Source organism: Meles meles, chromosome 6, assembly GCF_922984935.1.
Source record: "Meles meles chromosome 6, mMelMel3.1 paternal haplotype, whole genome shotgun sequence".
Classification (NCBI taxonomy): Eukaryota; Metazoa; Chordata; class Mammalia; order Carnivora; family Mustelidae; genus Meles; species Meles meles.
Window position 1 is genome coordinate 51053290 of NC_060071.1, and position 18921 is coordinate 51072210.

General features: G+C 50.5%; 1 protein-coding gene across 4 annotated transcripts in view; it reads left to right on the forward strand.

Annotated features, from left to right (window-relative positions):
- SMAD3 (SMAD family member 3) overlaps window positions 1-18921 on the forward strand; it is a 117554-nt gene that overhangs the window by 64689 nt on the left and 33944 nt on the right. Inside the window, exon 1 of one of the 4 annotated variants that reach the window (XM_046010205.1) lies at window positions 12175-12197. The exons of the other annotated variants lie outside the window; for them this stretch is intronic. The gene's annotated coding sequence lies outside the window, so the exon portion shown is untranslated. Of the gene's footprint in view, window positions 1-12174; window positions 12198-18921 lie in introns of those variants that run through there. 4 annotated transcript variants of the gene reach the window in all.

Sequence of the window (18921 nt, forward strand, 5' to 3'; positions counted from 1 at the left end):
GTTGCCCCCTTTGGAATGTGTTTGAACCACCAAAGCAAATGATCACTACTGGGGAAGAAGAAGCGTGAATACCCAAGGCCAGGGGCGTGTGACTTCAGAAAGAGAGCATAAAACCACCTGTTCCCAAATTGAAATTCCCAAATTGTAAGTCTACTGCTTTTGACTTAAAACTTGACCCCACCCGCATGCTTGATGACCAATTTGAGCTTGTGCCATCCTGAGCTCCCGGGGTCATCTGGACCTTTCATGTGAGTAAATACAGGCCTAGTCAGTTATTCTTAGAGCAGGTGTTTTGGCTTTTTTCTGTAATGCTTCCCCACCACCTGACCCCTCCCCACTGCCTTGACCATAACTATAACATGGGCTTACTGTAGAGAATTTGGAACACAGAGAGGAGGAATGATTAAACTCCTTCACTGCCCTCCTCCTACTGTGAGCTCTACCCCATCCTTCCCCAAGTGTGGAGAACTGGAGGTCACTGGGCCTTTCAAGCAGGGCCAGTCCCGTGGTCTCTTAGGCTTTCCTGAGCAGGTCCTCAGCTTGTGTGTGTCCCCAGGATGAGAGAGATAGTCTCCCGCCCAGGGTTAGGTCAGTGGCTCCACTTGGACCAGAAGGCCATCTCCTGGTGGCTGAAGGTGTTTTTCCTGCCATGTCTACTCTCCATGCTGGGCTCTAATCCTCCAGCATGATGATGCCCCCCCCCCCATCTAGGCACGTGCCAAGTGCCCACCAGAGTGGGGAGAGGGGTCCTGCTTCCTCTTCAGGGAAACGAGGGAGGCATGCTCCTGGGCTTGACCTTTGACTGTCTTTCCTGGAAAAGTCTAAGACATTTTTCATTTTACCATTGTCAATTGACTACAAATCAATTTAATATCTTAGTCCTTTTGTGTATACCACAGTGAAACTGTGCCAGAATTCGTCCTTTTGTTTGTTTAAGCTGAAATTATTTTCATTAGTATCCATTCATTTCCTGTGCATTTTACAACAAAACTTTCTTCTCTTTTTGTTTGCTTTTTTATTGGTACTGATTTTAATGTATGCCATTTTGGATTTTCTTTCATTCTCTTTCTTCCTTCCTTCTTTCTTTTTTTTGTTTTGTTTTTTTTTTTGTTTTACACCAAGTCCAATTTTCCTGGGGAAAATATTGCATGATCTGAGTTATTTAATTTTTTTCATCAGTTTTTAGTCAATGAGTTTTACAGCCTGCAGTTTTAGCTGCTTTCACTTTTATGTTAACCTTTTTTCCCCTGAGCTTTATTTTTTCCCCCCCGGGGGGATTTTGCAGTTTTTCATTGTGGACAAGATAGGCGTCTTCAACCCACTTTTTATCTGCAACAGATGTTTCAGGTGTGTGATGTTAGCCATTTCCAGTTTTGTTTGGGGTCTCATTTTTCTTGGTAATCTGACCACAATGCCCATGGGGACCAGAATGACGGGTCAAAATGTCTTTCTCCTTCATGAGTGTGGAACAATCTTGTGAAGTATGATTCTCCCTTGGATTTCTCCTTTCTGGGGGACTAGTGCTTTCTTCTTTGTGACAGAGAAAATGGGAGGTCTCGGGAGTAAGACCTCTCCTAGGAAGGGTGGTGTTGTCTGTCATCAGATCCCCTGCCTTCTACCCTGTGACCTCCTGAATTCGCACTTAGCAGACATCAGAAGGGACAGCTCAGGGCCTGTCAGGCCAGGAAGCCCCCTGGATGGGAACAAGTGCTCTCTCCAGTATGGGCTGACCTCCCTGTTGGTCCACAGGGTTGCTGGCCAGAGATCTGTCAAAGGCCTCCAGGCTTCATCCTGCTCCGGGGGCGGGAGGGATGTGGGTGCTTGGGGTGTCAGGAAGCCACTGTTCCCGTAGGAAACCCCCTGCATGAGTGAGGCCGAGGCGTTACTCATGGCCCTCTGCTCCGTTCCGGTCACCCGAGACTCTGCTCCCCCGTCTGACCTTAGGGCCGGGCCTGCCATTGGAGCAGAGTGTGCAGGGGGAGCCTGCTGGCTGGGGTTGCTGTTCCTTCTTTCCAGTCACAGCCTTGCTGAGCGGTTCCCTGGGACAATTGGACCCAAGGGAAGCGAACTCATCTGTGTAAGTAAACATCCACCTCCCCTCAAAGGAAAAGGCCCTGCTCAGCCTCTCCAGGCAACTGGAATGGTGCTGTGTGGGTCAGAGTGGGTTTTTCGTTTTTTTTTTGTTTTTGGTTTTTTGGTTTTTTTTATTCCCCATTTGTGTGTCCTTTGATTTTTTTTTTTTCCCCTGTCTCCTTCAATTAGGCCTGTGACTGTTTTCAGATGGCTATTTGTATATACAAGTCATGTCTGGCATCATAATTTGTGTCTGTCTAGATCAATAAAAGCAGCTCTGGCCAAAGCCAGCTGAGAATGTATAAATGCCCTTCGACTCCTCCCCTCCCGCAAGATGGTTAAAAGCTCCCTCCCGTTAACCCTCCAGACCAAAGCTGTTGGTTGACTCAATCGGGAAAGATGCAACATATCATTTCTTTTGATGTGTTTTCTCTCTATCCTTTCTGTGGAATTTTAGTCCGTGTTTAAACAACTGTGGCCGATTGCCCACTTCAAAGCAAAAACCCTTCGCTGGGCCTATTTAGAGAGAGCTACCTTTGAGAGAGCGAAGTGTCAGGAACCCATCGGGACACGGATTGTGTCTTCCACAAGCTCTCCCACCCGCTGCCCACCTGCTGCCCGGTAAAGGGAGTGTGGCCTTGTCTAAGACAGCTACCAAAGGAAGCCGGGAAACGGATTCTTGCGTTATGCTCACTTTGGAGGGAAAAAAAGATCTAACTTCCAAGTCTAAATTCACATTGTACCTTAAGGATTTTAAGAACTGGGTTTTCTTCTGTTTGCTCACATTAGGGGGGAAGATGAGCCCCAGATGCCCCAGGATATCTAGTTATGTCAAGTTTTTCTATGAAATGTCAAGATTTATGACGGGGAGGAGGCTCTTCTGCTATTCTCCTCCCTTACTGAGATCTTTCAGGCCCCGGCCTTTAACGCTTTAAAGATGGGGCAGGGAATGCTTTGATTTTAGGGTTAAAGATAAAGCCTCCACTTGCTTTCCTCATCTATAAAATGAGGATAACCTTATAGGGGATTCAGAGAGTTGATACTATAATATATCAGGCACACTGTAAGTATTATATAAGTTTTTTTTTAATTAAAAAAACTGTTGAAAATACATTAAAAAAAAAAAGATAAAGCCTCTGTATTAGCCTAGGCTGGAATTCAGGCGTATTAGGAAATCCTTAAGAATGCAGCAGGACCAGTAGGTTCTGGTGCCCGCCAAGTATTAGTGTTTGGTATGAAAGGCAGCTCACAGCGCCCACTTTTCCTGTCCCGGTGCCTTTGTCAAGTATCCCTTCTAAAGCAAGGTACTCCCAGGCTAACCTAAAAGGCCCCCCAAATGTGGGGTAACTAGATTTTTTTGGGGGGTGAGCCCTGACCCACCTTCTCCCAACTAAATGTTTTGGTAAATCTGTCTGCCAGCACAGGTAGAAACAGTGCCCTTGACCCTGACAAGTCCGTGGGGTTAATCCAAGAGGATGCAAGGTTCTGGAAGGAACAATAAATAGGAACGGATGACTTGTCTTTTCATAAATGCCACCATCCTCTCTTCAGTCCCCCACTTCTGAAAGGGGGGGTGGAGGGTTGTCCCTTTGACTTCAGGCAAGAGAAATGGTTTCCAGAGGTGGGATTGCTAATTAGACTCCTTTCTTTCTCTGTCCTCCTTTCTTCTCCCTATGCTGCTTCTTGACCTCTGCCCGCCCCAAGGGCACTGGTCATCCCTCCTCGGCCTCCTCTGGCACTCAGTGGGGCTGGCCACTGCCACAGCCTCGAGAGAGCCATGAGGAAGCACTGCATGTGCTCTGCAGAGTGTTGGAAAGTGGCCTCGTTGGTGGAGTGAACTGCCCCGGAAGGTTGAAATCTTCAGGGTAGGAAGCTGGGTAGAGAGCAAGTGGCCTTCTGAGGGCTCTGGGTACAGCATCCTCGAAGTGAGCCAGACTGGTGTGGAGTTGGTGCAGGCCCAGGGCAGCTGTACAGTTTGCTACTCCAGCCTGGCCTCTGAGAGCGAAGGGGGAGGCCGTCACTAATGACACCGGCGCAGTCGGTGTGACTGGAGCTGTCCCAACAGACGGGTGTGCGGTCCGCCCGCAAAGGCCAGACCCTGTCCTTCCAGGTTCCGTTCTGTTTCATGAGGACTGATGCTTCCAAGGCTCAGGAGGACAGGCAGAGTGCAGGAAGTGGCCCCTGGCATAAGAAGACGGAGCCGGACCCAGTCAGAAGGGGCTTTGGTGACTCGGAATCAGCCAGTGGCCAAGCATTGCCAGGACTTCTGATTTCTTTTCCAGAGATGCCCCTGATTTACATTTACATATGAAACCTCCCAGCTTTGAAAAGATGGCAACTCATGAAAACATCTTAAAAACACGGTTGCAGTCCAAGCCCAACATCTGTAGGCTGCCGCCTGTTTTCGACCTCTGGCCTAGACCAATTAACTGGTGGCGGTCTTCTGAATTCCGGCAACGGGAAGTTTCTTATGGAAATTGCCCAGATTGACCACAAGTGAGGTGGGGAAGAGGGGAGAGGAGCTTGACTTGGCCTCCACGGAGCATTCATTTGCACAATAAATATTTATTGAGCACCTGTTGTGTTCAGAGCACTTTCTCCGTTAGACCGTATTCTCTTTTTAACGTTTGGGGATGAGCCGTGTCTTACTCATGCCGGTGGACTGTGTGTCGTGCCCTGTTGGGATTCCATGGCTTTCTCCCTGAGATCTGAACCGGGGTGAATGCAAACTTAACAACAGGACAAGAGGATCCGCATCGAAGGAAAGAACTGGAGACGTAGAACCTGGAGAGAGGGATCCCAGCCAGGGGACTCTTATGCTGCCTGGTCCCAGAAGGTCGTGCTAGGACAGGAGGCAGAAGTCACTGAGGAGCAGACTGTGTTCAACGCTGTACATGGCAGAACTTTCTTTTTTTTTTTTTTTTAATATTTTATTTATTTATTTGACAGAGAGGTCACAAGTAGGCAGAGTCAGGCAGAGAGAGAGGGAGAAACAGGCTCCCCACTGAGCAGAGAGCCCGATGTGGGGCTCGATCCCAGGACCCTGAGATCATGACCTGAGCTGAAGGCAGAGGCATAAACCACTGAGCCACCCAGGCACCCCATGGCAGAACTTTCTAATGGAGCTCGGCATCCTGTGCTTGTGGGATTAGAGGACCTCTCTCCTGGCCTTTCCTTGCCAGAAAGTCTAATGCCTTGAGGCTACCTGCCGCATACCCCTAGACTCCTGGGCCTCCATACCCTTTCTGGCTTGTGGCTTTTATGTCTGATGGATGCCCAGCAGGTACTGGCTTCTTTCTACCCTCTGGCAGATGAATTTGGAGCTAGGAGCACCCCCCAGAAAAGACAGTTGAGCTCTGACTGGGAGAAAGGCTCTCTTTGCCCAGGAGTGAGGGTTTGGGGGAGGTAGCAGCTCTTGGAAAGTCTGTCCCTGACACTGTGGAATGTCACTCCCATTCTCTCCAGTCTCCTGCACTGGGAATTTCAAATTAGGGATAATAGCGACTGCTAGGATAATTTGAGGCAACTAAGGCACAGAGAGCTTAAGTAATTTGCCCAAGGCCGCACAGCTGGGCAGTAAGAAGCCAGGCCCTAGACCAGGTGATCGGCTTCCCCTGCTCTCTTACCCTTTATGCTAACCTGTTCGATTTTTTCATTTCCTTTTGTGTGTTCATTCTTCCATGTGTCTTTTTTCCCCATTGTTTCAGGACGATCAGGATTCAGGATTCAGATGTTTAATAGCTGGGGTGTTTTTTGCCCTGTGTACTTGGCCAGAAGTAGGAATTCATCACCATCTGTGAACATTTACTGAGCCTCCATGGTTTGCGTGGAATTGTGCTAGAAACCCTCGACCCCAGGGCTGGGTTGGCAATAAACTAGGTCTTTCTGTAGAACTTTTAAGGACAAATCACCAACGGACTGGAAGGCATTTCCTCCAGGACTGGTGACACTCTGTTTTTCACCTTGTTAATGCTGCTCCCCAACTTTTGCTCCCCCCACCCCTCAGGTCAGTCTTGAGTGTGTGCCATTCTTTTTCTGCTCCGTGTCCTAGATAAGAGACTTCTAAATGATGTTCCTTGATATGCACCCCTGCAAGCCCCAAATCTCAGGCTTCTTGGTGGACCAAGAATTAGGCATCCGTTTGGTTTGGAATAGGAGGCTGGCGTAGGGGAGTCTGGAGGCCTGAGTGAATGTAGGGGCTGCCGGCGTCCGAAGACCTTCGAAAACGACTGTGCTAAAAAACAACAAAGCTGTAGGGACTTCAAATTGTAAAGGTGATTTTTGCAAGCGCTTACCCAATAGCCTTACAACGTTCATGAAAAGGCCCATGCGGCTCATCGGGTGGGCCCGCATTGTTGATCTGGAACCAGAGACATGAGCCCATGCGCAGGACAGAGCTCAGCATCTGACACACCCAGCCATTTCCTCCTGTGCCTTAAATACCTGCTCATTTTCCCTGGCACGTCTTTTACTCACCGGGTCATTCCCGGCCTGACCTGACCTCTAGGCAGAAGAGCCAGGTCTCTGGACCCCAGCCCCAGCATCCCTGCAGAAGGGGTGAGGGTCTCTGGGTACGATCGATTCTCTAATGCCAGCCTGAAATTTGGGGACCCACTTTTGGGATGCTTTGCCCCTCAGGCCTTTCTGTTGCTGAACAGTTATGAGGAGCAGTGTTGGCCCAGAGAGATAACTTTTCATGTCAAGTGAGGAATCTGCAGGCGTTTCCACGGGAGTAACGGAGTAGAAGAGACATTCACGTCACAGGTAGGCCATAACTCCTTTCTTATGGAGATCTTTAGCACGTATGTGTCACACTTTTTGAGAACATAATGTAGCCTGCTCGTGTTTCCGTATGGGCTCTTTTCAGAGTTTGTCATGCAATGAACAGAGGAAGATATTTTTGACAGAGTCTGTTGGAATAATACGTCTGGGCCTTTGCTTCTTTGCTACATTTTAAAATCTGGCTTCTCATCACTTTTCCCGGAGGCACTCAACTTGTGGGAGTTGAGACATTTGTATTGAGGTGTAATTGATGTAAATCCAGGGCACATATTGAAAGTGGACAGTCTGATGTGTTCAACATATGTGTGCGCCCATGAAACTGTCCCCACAGTCAAGATCGTGAACATGGCTCTTGCCCCCAAACATCTCTTCCTGCCCCTTTGTAATTTTACCAGTCCCCGAGGGAATCACTGATCTACTTTCAGTCAATGTACATTTGTTTTAATTTCCTAAAATTAATGGGAATCATATGGGATGTGCTCTGTCCTTGGGGAGGGGTCTGCTTTCGTTCACCTAGGATCATTATTTTCAGATTCCTTCATGTCTTTGCCTGTTGCAATCGTGAATTCCCTTTTACGGCCTGGCGATATTTCACTGTACAGATGTAAACAGGAGTTTTGATCTTAATGTTTGCATAAGCAGAGAATTTCAGCTAAAACTGTCAGAAGTAAGCAAGCTCTATAAAATGTGTATGATCGTGTTTTGTTTTTGTATTTCAAGTTTCTGATGGAGGAGTATTCTTTTGTTAAGTATGCTTTGAAAGTTCCAGATATTTGTCTGGTACTCTCTTGGCCCTGAACGTTCTCTTAATTCATCAACCCCCACCAGTGTTTAGTGATGACGGAGCTGGACTTGCAGAGCACAGAAGGACTTCTTGTCATGGTCAGGAGCAGACTCGGTTCTGAGCTTTCATCAGCAGTTAGCAGTACCACACCCTACATGTGCTGGGCCTGCCGTGCTTGGAGACATGGGACTAGGCCAGCTCTGCAGGAAGGTGGAAGTCTTGGGATGCTCAGTTGGTTAAGCATCTGCCTTCAGCTCAGGTCATGATCCCAGGGTCCTGGGATGGAGCCCCAAGTTGAGCTCGTTGCTCAGTGAGGAGTCTGCTTCTCCCTCTGCCTGCTGCTTCCCCTGCTTATACTCTCTCTCTTTCTCTCTCAAATAAATAAATAAAATCTTAGGGGGGAAAAAAAAAAGAAATTCTGAAGCCTTGCCTTCCACTGTCCTGTAAGGGTTGGACCTTGTCTTTTAGCTCTATAGAATGGGAGAACAGAGAGACCTTCCTGCCCTCGGTTCCTCTGTGGTTGGGCATTTGTGATTTCTGCAGTTCCGTGGTTCCTGCCCAGAGCATCGCGTGTGAGGGGGTGGGTGGAGTGTGGCCAGGACATCCGCCTTGGGATTCCCTCACCCTCACAAAGCCACCGGCCCACGGTGGGGGCGGGAGGGCACCATGGCAGCTGTGTTCCCCCGTACTTGGGGGATTTGGGCAGCCCCCAGCAGGTGCCTGAGCGGAACAGTGTTTTGTTGGGCGGGGGTTGGGGGGGGTTGGAAGTGTACTCTCTTCGTTGTTTCTTTCTGGAGAATTTCACTGAGCAGCCGTGTGTGTGTGTGTGTGTGTGTGTGTGTGTGTGTGTGTGTGTGTGTGTGAAAAGCCGGTGAGCCTCTAACAGTCACAGATTGTGAGAACAGTGACCCCACTTTACAGATGAGTGCTGAGGCTCAGAAAGGGACTACTTGGGTGGTCCCTAATAGCAGAGCTGGGACTTGGGGGACCCAGACAATTGCCTAAGACCTTCATCTGTGAAGTAGGAGTTTCAGGAACACTTGGCAAATTTTGGGAGGCTTGGGAAGGAAGTTATTAATCTCTCAACCTGTGTCGAAAGCTGCTCATACTATTTTTTAAAAAAAGCCACATAAATTGTCCCCAGATGATGTTTCTAGAATGTTCTCATATCTTACAGTTTCCTGAGCTTGTCACCAGCTTGTTCTAGGAAGAAGTTAAAAATTCAGGGGTGGGTGATCAGCCTTGTCTGGCAGTATTTTCTGGCACATGAATGAAAGGTGATAGGTGACACTGTAAGTTTGTGTAGCATTTAGCATAGGAAAAATCTACATGTAGCCTCACCCACGAACCCTTTGACAGTCTTGCTGGATAGCCCCTTTCTCCCAGGAAACCAGCCTAGGCCCACCCCAGCTTCAAAAGGGAGCCAGAGTTGGAATCCACGTCCTATCTCCCAGTCTCCTCCCATTTCTGCCTGTTCCCCTTCAAGGCATGTAGGTGTGCAGGACAACAACACGACACAGTGGGAAGACCCTGGGCTTTCATGTTTGGAATTGAGAGTTTAATTCTGCTCTCGCTTGCTGTGTGACCTTGGGGGAGAATCTTAATCTCTCTGAATATCATTGTCTTTTGGGACGTGAGATTAAAACATACATACATATATATATATATATATATATGGAGAGAGTGTAGCAAAAAACTTGCTTATAGAAAGCAGCTGGTTGATGTTGCTTTCATAAAGGTGAGGCAGGTGCAGGAAAAGCAAAATGAAATGAAAAAAAATGCCTGTAAAACAAAAATTAGGGCAGATTTGCACCAACTGTGGAGTGCCCTTTCTTGCACTCGGAAGCTTAAAATGTTTTCTGGTTTGGTCCATTAGTCCTTGATCCTTTGCACAGTTAAGAAAACGGAGGCACTCAGCAGGTGCCTTGCACATAGTAGGTCCTTGCACATAGTAGGCCCTCAGCAAGCACAGACTGGCTGGTCAAGCCCCCTTCCTGTGGATGCTCAGAGCACCCGTGAGTGTGCCCCTGCGCACCCTACACACGCTTTTTTTTTTTTTTTTTAATTTGACAGAAAGAGCACAAGCAGGCAGAGAGGCAGGCAGAGAGAGAGTGGGAAGCAGGCTCCCTGCTGAGCAGAGAGCCTGATGTGGGGCTCAATCCCAGGACCCTGAGATAATGACCTGAGCCGAAGGCAGAGGCCCAACCCACTGAGCCACTCAGGCGCCCCCCTACACACGCTCTTAAAATGGGACAAGATCCTGGCAGAGACTAGACTTGAAAGGTGCTGTTCAAGTCCACGGCAGGTGGTCAGTCTGTGGGGGTGGGGCCTGGAGGCGAGAGATGGTGCCAAGAGCTGGCTGTGCCTGGTCCCAGGGCTGAGTGGGAATCAGGCAGACCCAGGGGCATGGGAGGCAGGGAGGAAGGGCAGGAGAGGACGTTTCCTTCAGCCACTTAGATGCAATCTGGATTCATGCTCAGTCATTGCGTGCGTGCCTGTGCCTGTGTGTGTGTGTGTGTGTGTGTGTGTGTGTGTGTAGAACATTGACATTCATGTAATGAATGCTCTGAGCCCAGCTCATTCTCCTTGCTGGGAGAGCCAGCAGCCACCTCTTCTCAGGTTCGAGCTTTTTAAGGGGTGTGGGGATAAAGTGGGGTCAGTTTGTGGAGACCCAGCTTTATCCCCCTCCTCCTGCCTGACCCAGGGGACAGAGAACACCTGGGTCCCTCAAGAGGGTGCATTCAGGAACCTGATGCCCGAAGTAGCTCCCTGGTCACAGGCAGACAGAGGGTGAGGGCACCGTACTGCGGGGCAAGAAGAGAACTCCCAAGACTCCCCCTCCCACACACACATACTCCAGGAGGCCCCCGGAGTGGCCCCAGCCTCCTGCCGCCCCTCCCTCCGCCCTGCTCCTTCCAAGGAGCCTGTTTGAGACGTCCATGATTCACTTCCTGTCTTCATTCAGCTCCTGCTTAATGTCCCCTGTATTGTTACCAAACAATGCAGGCCCGGTGGCAGGGGGTGTCAGGCCAAGGAAGGAGAGAGTCGAAGATGTTTCTAGAACCTGGGAGATGGGCCCTGGCTGACTTGAAATGCAGTCTGGGGGGCCCTGGGGACCCCACAGCTAGGCTGTGGAGCGTGAGAACGGCGGGAATGCAGCCCCCCTGCACAGAGCCGGCCCTGGCCTCCCTGCTCTAGGTGGGCGCCCTGCCCCTTGTTGTGGTATTAGCTGCTTTGTCAGCCCGCAGCTGTGGTTTCCATTTGGGGTCCCAGAGAGTTTGGGATCATGGGTTCCTAAACTAGAAGAAAGACAGGGGCACTGGCTCAGACGCTGTCCCCTCCTGAGCCTAGGTGTCCTCGTGTGTGTGGGAGGGACGGGGAGAGGGCTGTGAAGGGGCTGAGCTCTAGAGCTCTCCCCACCCCCCACCCTCAGTTCCGGGGCCCTGTGGTTCCTGAGCCTGGGAGACCGCACAAGAGGTCATCTGTGTGCACTCCTGTGACCGGCTCGCACTGCACCCAGGCCAGCCCCTACAGGAGCCCTCCCGTGGCCCGTCACACTCACCACGGCTCCCTCACCTTCCCCCTTTGAAGCCACCATCTCTCTCAGGACTGTGTTTGATAGCCACTGGATTCCTTCATGTCCCATCACAGCCGTGGCTGCTGGGTTGGCTGATCCGGCTGGGACGTTGGGGGTTTTTTTGTTTGTTTTGCTTCCCCCTCACCGAAAGAGTCAGCCTCACCCTCTGCCCTGGGGTCCCCCTTTTGGTAGAGAAGGAAGGCCTTTTCGGTGGGCATCCTCACTCTCGGTCACACACTTGCTCGGCTTCAGTTGGTGCTGCAGCTTTGTTCCGTCCAAGGCCCGTGTGCCTCAAGGCAGTGAAGGAACGGCAAGTTCAGGCACCGCCACCTTGAAGCCACGGGTCTGCGGGAGGTCGGCGCTTGGAAAGCAGGGAGCCTCCAGGGGTTGGTGACCCTCATCGTGTTCTAGCGGGGGTGCCCCGGACCGAGAGGCCCTCTTATTCGGCAGCATTGCTGCAAACGCTCCACTCCCCACCACCGCCCACCCTGGGGGTCTGCGTGCTCTCCCTTCTGGGACATCTCAGGTGGGTAAAGTCTGCAGTGACGAGATATTTGTGAAGGAAATCTCTCACAAAGCCTTGTAACTCCTGACGGCCCGCAGCCCGCCACAGATGACCTGGTGCTGTCTGGGGTGGCAGGTGGAGTGGGAGGAGCTTCCTCTCTCAGCCGCGCGTCAGCTTCTCGCGCTTTCCCACGGGCTGCTTCAGCATGAGCGGCGCCCGCGGTCGTCATCCCTTGTCGTCCTTTACTGTTCCACCTGTGTCTCTCGAGCCACTGGTGGCCTAGAGAACGTGGCTGAGACTGGGTCTCGGGCTGTCACGTGCGGCTGTGGATCCCTGCGCCCGGAGGCTTGGCATCTTGATCGGGGTCACCAGGCTGGGTGGGGTGCGTCCCGAGGTTCCTGTTGGCTTCCCACATCTTCTGCTGGTGGAGGCGCCGACCAGCCATCGCACTGTCACGACCTGCTTCATGAGCAAAGGTAATATGCGAGCCTTGGGCTCCTTCCTGGCTGCTGGGAAGGCTGAGCTGGGTCTCCTTGCCCTCAAGGAGCTCCTGTCTTAGTTGGGAGGGGAAGCCAGAAACACCTGGAAGTTCCTTCATCTCAACAGGCCATTGGGGCAAAGTGCTGATGAGTCAGGGGAACAGGGCATGGCAGCCCCTGTGACTTTGAGGAAGGAGGTCAGAGAGAGGGCATTCTGCAGAAGGAGCCACCGAATGGGCTCTGTTTTGAGCTAGAGACAAAATGAGGCCCATCGGAGGTCTGAGGAGAGTCTCCGGACCCATACGTCATGGTGGCACGCCGCCGCCGCCAGCTGCAGATTTCTGGCTCGGGGAGCAGGGGCCCCACGTTCATGTGCTGTGGCCGCACGTGCTACTTCTGCTCGGCCGGGTTAAGCACTTTGAATTTCTGTCCCTGCAGATCAGGCCTCGAAACATTTGTCTGTCTGCAGACGGGGGTGGGGGGAGGTCTGATGAGGATTAGGGAAGTGGGTTGCTTGCAAAAGTGGGTTGTTGCAAATCTTGGCTCGGACCGGGTGGGCCGAGTACCGTGGGAGTGGGAAGTGACCGGGACCCACCCAGGGGAGGCTCACCTGGAAGCCTGTGTTCCTACCTGGGCTGCAACTTTCAGCCAAGGGCCATCTGGTACATTCCGAGCACTTGCCTGGCTCTCTGAAGTCCTCCCCTGTTGACTGGGAAATCTTACCATCCTGCCCATAGGGGTTCTTGGCTGTCTTAGGTGAAATTGCCCCCAATGAACCAGAACCTTTTGTTAAGGTACAATAGGAAGTCTGTCTCCTTAGACAGAAAGGAATGCTAATTGGTGCTTAACTGTCCTCAAGATACCGGTGCCCAGAATAGAGGGACAGCCAGCCTTTGTTCCCAGTTAGGTGGAAACTGCTTCTGCAAGCCTGTAAACCGTAGTCCAGAGAGGAGGAGCGTGTTTGGGGAAGGTCAGGGACTGGCGGCCAGCAAATGCTGTGTTTTCTACATACAAAGGTAGCTATTTAATCTCAGGGTCCTTAAACTTTTTCTAGAAACGGGATCATTCTTCCCCACCCTCCCCCCTTACTTCCAGCTCCCCCACAGTGGCTGACCTGAAAGGTTTGAGGATTCTAAAGGCTTTGGGGCCTCTCTTAAAAACAGGGAAAGAGCTGTAAATGTGGTTAAGACTGAAATGCGGGAATATTCCTTTTCCAACCCGTACTATACGGTGTTTTGTGAGGAATCGTAAATTTGGAGTTCGAGTGAGCGCTGCCTCTCAGTGGGAATGTCCCGGCGTTGCCCCGTTTACCCTTTGCATGTTCTCTAACATTTGTGGCATTGTTTTATCTCCCTTGCCGGTGACTCATAATTAAGGAAGTTAAAACTGTGCAATTAACACAAAACCTCCTTACTTGCCCTCTTCACCCCGGCACCGCCCCCCCACCCCCACCCCTTGCCCTAGACACGAACACCAGCCTGACATTTTCTATAAGTCTTTGGAAACTTTGATGTGTTTTGATAGGACAAGGCAGCCAGTTATCATCACCATCACCTGGTTCCACTTGTTTAACCCTCAGTGTCTGTGAGATCTTCTAAAAAACAAACAGAAGAAGAAGAAAAAAAATGCCACTCATAAACGTGCAGTCTGCCCACAGGAAGTGATTCACGGTGCTCTATTCATGCAAACCTGATGGGGCAGGAGGTGGGAGGCTGGGAACTGGGTCTGGGAAAAGACGGCCTAGAGAGGACACTCAGACCTTAATGGTTTCTGCTTTGTGGAAGAAAGTGAAAAACAGAATGACTAAGGGTCCTGTAATAAGAATTGTTTGTTTAGTGAAGTGAGCTAATGTTGAAGTTCACTGGCAGATAAGACAAGAGAAATAGTAGTTGTCAGGGGAGAGAACCTTCTGGTACGCTGCCCTTTTTATTTTTTAGGGAGCAAAGATATTTCTCAGTCTTTTATTTTTTTTTATTTTTTTATTTTTTTTGCAAGAGTGTGTGGGAGGAAGAGGGTGTGGGGGGAGCGGCAGAGGGAGAAGCAACCTCCCTGCTGAACAAGGAGCCCACCACAGGGCTCCATCTCCAGACCCTGAGATCACGACCTGAGCCGAAACCAAGAGTCGGATGCTTCATCGACTGAACCATCCAGGCGCCCCAATCTTTCTCAGTCTTAAAGCATTTATTCGTGGCAGGTCAAGATCTGTATTTCAGCCCCCTTCCCGTCCCCACCTGCTGCAGAAAAAAGAGCTCAAACCAAGATAATTCTCTAATAGTCCCTTTTTCTTTTCTGTTTGTCTTTCCAGCCAAGGTTAGCCCTTTGAGGCTAGTAAAAACATTTCTTTCCCTAACTGCTCATTTTTGTTTCCCCACCTGGAGCATCACATTGTCAGAGTGGAGGAATCTTTTCTGTTCTGGTTGCTTCCATCTTGTAGGTATAGCCTGGCATTATATTTTGTTTTCTCCTGAATTGAAAAAATACAAATTCATCTGTTTTCCCAAAAGCAGTTTGGACACCGAGCCTCTAAGTGTTGGTTACGGGCTGTAGGAGGCCTGAGACCAGAAGCACCCAGTAGGATAAGAGGAGATTTCTAAACACACCTGGATTTATGATTCCAGTTCAAGCTCTGTGTGTTTTATGAGGTGAGCTTTAGGGATGGGGGTTGTAATAAAACTTGGGCTCAAGTGTACTTTTTGCCTTGAGGCCATCAGAACAGCGCTGAGGGCTGTGAGTTTCCTGAGTGAGCTCTTTAAAAATAAACAAACGATCTTCGGGCTTAATTCTACTCTGAGTGAATGTTAACTGGCAAAGGGAAATGGCCTTCCAGAAAGTTCTATGAGGCTTGGGAACTTTTCTTTCCCCTTCTTCCAGTAACCAGAGACCAACCCAGATCTCTGGCATCTTCCATGGCCTGAAGTTTCTATGATCCTGTGGATAATCAGGAAAAAGCAGCCCCCATCAATCTGGTGCTGGGGGGGGGGGGTTCAAACCCTGAAGCTGTTAAATAGAAAGATTTCAAAAGCAGTCTCCTCCTCCTCCTCGGCTGAGATTTAATGACTTTATTTGCACAGGGGGGAAGGGAGGGGACAAGCACAGTTGTCTCACCAGAGCCCAAGGACAATCTGTTAATTCTAACACAATGAACACTGTGTTTTGAGATCGTAGGGAACTGGGTTTGGGGTTGTGACACCTAGATTCAAGGCCAGGCACTGTTTTTTGCTGCTCTGGGCAAGTCCCCCAACGTCACGTGCATCTTTTACCTGGAAAGTGAAAGTGAGGATACCCGCCACACAGGGCCCCTGTATTCAGTGAGATAATGAGGAAGAAGTGCCAGGTAGACTCCTGCTTTGAGGTAGAAATTGCTTCTGTCCCTCATGCCTGACCTGGGCTAGAGCATTTCCTTAACCCACAGGTTCTCAGAGGACCCAGGGGAGTGAATTTGCCAGCAAGGGGACATTGGGCAATGTCTGGAGGCACGTTTGGTTATCACAACTGGGATTGGGAGTGGCATTTATGGGCAGAAGCCCGGAGAAGAACACCCTCCAGCAGAGAGAGCAGCACCTGACACACACAAGACAGAGAATCATCCGGCCCCAAACATGGCGAGAGCTGAAACTGATCAGCAGCCCGGCTCACTTTACGGCCACATGCAGAAAAGTTCTTGGTCTACGTGTACTTATATGATCATGATTAAGCTGAGCTTTCTCCACACAACAGCCTTCAGGTTTTTCCCCCCAAGAAGCATGATTCTGTGCCCAACCCTGGCCCCTGCGGAGGAAGGAAGAACCCGAGGTTCCCCCATGATCTTCATGTGTTTCCCACTGGGTCCAGCCCCTTGCAGATGGCAGGATGAGGTGTTCCTGCCTTGAGGGTCTGCCCAGAAGGTTCTCTCAACCTCTGGGGCTCACTGTCAGGGCTCATCTGCCTGCGGGCCTCGTCCTGGACCCAAGCAGCCTGCCCCAGCAGGCTAGCAGGGAGAGGGGGGACCCTACATATGGGGCGGAGACGTGAAGAGGAGGCTAGCTGCCACGCTGGGGCAAGGCACAGGGGGCCCAGGCCTGGGCCTTTATGGGGCGGTCACCAAATTTGACAGCCTGAAGCAGCGGATGTTGCCCATTTGCAGGTTCTGACGGAAATTGAGTTGTCCTTGGTGGAAGTGGTGTGGAGGGTTGTGAAATCCTGTGTTGAGCTCCTCCCAGACCAGTCTAAAGTGGAATGTTCAAAAACAGGCTTCTACTTTCAGAACTTGCTGAGAACACACGAAACCGGGCAAGAACGTGTGGTCCGTGTGGCAGAGCTCATAGCGAAACCTCAGTTATCCAGAACCCACCCCAGCGCACACTTCACCAAGCCAGCTTCCTCCTTGATGGCCCCAAACGACAAGGACAGGCTGATGTCAGAAATTTTTCTTTAAACTCCATCCAAGACAACTTTGGACATGTCTGGGAACGGTGTATTCAGCAGACAGCGCGATTTTCTTGGTTTGTTGGTAGCTTTTTTACGTTCATGTGATTTTAAGCCTTCTCAAGTTGCCATGGTAAGACAGAATCCTGTCTTCACTGGAGTCAGCCTTGGCTCAGTCCTGTGTTTGAATATGAGTCCTCCCGAAGAGGGAGACTGTCGGGCCCCTTCAGATGCAGTACAACAAAGAACATTTCACTGTGCTGGAATTCCCAGGGTGGGAAAGTAGAATCGTACATGTTACAGACTTCATCAGTGTATTAGCTGGGAGCCTGGCTCCAGGAAAACCCTGCTTGGGGAAAATGCCTCACTCTTTGTTCATTTGCTGGGTGGCCTGGAGATGCTCAGTCCACCATTCTGTGTCCTCAGCCACCAGAAGAAGGGATTGGACAAGATCACTCTCAAGCCCCAGCTGTGGGTAATTCTCCACAGTGGGTTTTCAGATTTTTAGCTGACCTGGGACACATTGTTCCCTGAATGTTGGGCCTCTGTGCTTTTTCCCCCACAGCCAGGAGACTCTGCATAAACCACCCCCCCCCAATTCCCAGGCAGAAATTCTGCCCAGAACAAAGGATGCTTTGATTTCAGCTGTGTTTGTCAAAGGGAATGGATCCTGGGTGGACCCCCAAATCCATTGACTCTCTCAGCAGCAGGCTTTTCTGGGATTTTTGCATTTGCTGCGCTCTCACAGAGTTTCTGGGGCTGTCCGTGGCACAGAAGAGAGGAAAGCGTGTTCTGATGTTGGCGTGGTAAGGAGCAGCAGAGAGCAGGGCTCTTGGGCATTCCACTCTGGCCCAAAGGCCTAATGGAACCAGTGATCGGGGCCTTGTGAAGAGTCCAGAATGTTTTCTGCCTTCTTGGATGGTCTGCTGAGTGAGCACCGAACCCAAAGCTCAAGTCACTCAAGCCTTGCTTTTAGTTTGTACCAGGAAAACAAAACAAAAAGAAAACCCACATAGACGGCAAAGCTCAAGAAAAGTGTAAAGATTGCATGTGAGTGGACCCGTAGTTCATGGCTGGCTAGGTTGTCGTCGAAGGGAGGAAGGGGAGGCCTCATCCCACTAGTGTGGGAGGGGAATGCAGTGCACGGTCAGAGCACATGGACCCGACCTGTCAGCCGCAGCATCTATGTTCAGGGAAGTGTGGGTGTGGGTTTGTGGTATTAACTGGTAACCCCAAGATGGGAAATAAGCTCTTTTTCCTACACTAAGATATAGCAGATTTGGGGGGGGGGTGTAAAGGTAGAGAATAGATTGAGATGCCGTGGGTACCAAAGGTTTGGGTTTGTGGTTAATGGGCTAGTTGAACCACTTCAAAAAATGAGCAGTAGTTGAGAAATTGTGGTAAGTTCCCATTTAATACAAATGGGCTCTGAAAGCCTAGAGAAGCCTAGAGAAGGTTGTCCTCCACAAATAAAAATGAAGTCCTTCTGAGATGGTTACGACTTCTTCAAGGTCAGGAAATAGCCATGATGCCCCCATTTAGCGTTACGGAAGAGTGTCACATTATCTGACTTCACTTGTATTAACCCCGGGGCTTTAGCAAAGTTGGGAAACCTTGTCCGTGCTCTGTTTCTCCATCAGGATGTGATGATAAGGATACCCGCAGGAGTAGCTGGAAAGACCGGTGGTGGCGCATCAGTCTGCTAGCGTTGAGTAACAAACACTCCCGAAGCTTAGGTCAAAACAGCCATCTTGGTGCTGACGTGGGCTTCTGTGGCTCACCTGGGCTTGGCGCCTTGTGCAGGTTTGGCTCAGTCTGCTCCCCCCATGTGAGAGCCTGGGCCCAGGTGGGGGGCAGCAGCTTCTCTGGGGGAAGCTCTTCTTGAAGCAAGGTAGAAGAAGACAAGCAGAAGCGCACAATGGCTCTTGACCTTTTTGCTCATGTTCCCTGGGCCAAAGCTAGTCCATAGCCGAGCCCAAAGTCAAGGGCCTAGGAAGTACACTATGCCCGTGGGAGGAGGAGCAGTGGAGCCATCTAGCTAAGGGCATGGGTACAGAGAAGGTGGCTAACTCACTCTGAGACCAGCACGGTGCCTGGCATACAGCAGTAGCAGTGGTAACTTCTGTCACTGGTGTTACTGTCGCGACTCAAGAGGCAGGTCAAAGAAAGCAAGCTTATCTCTGGAAGAAGCTGGAAAGGTTAGTATCGCGTGTGTTAAACAAAATCGATTTTGACTGAATTAGGATAGTGTTAACAAATCTACTTTTTGTTCACTTGTTTGGCTGCTGCCTGGCCTGTGGGAGGTATGCGGTCAGTA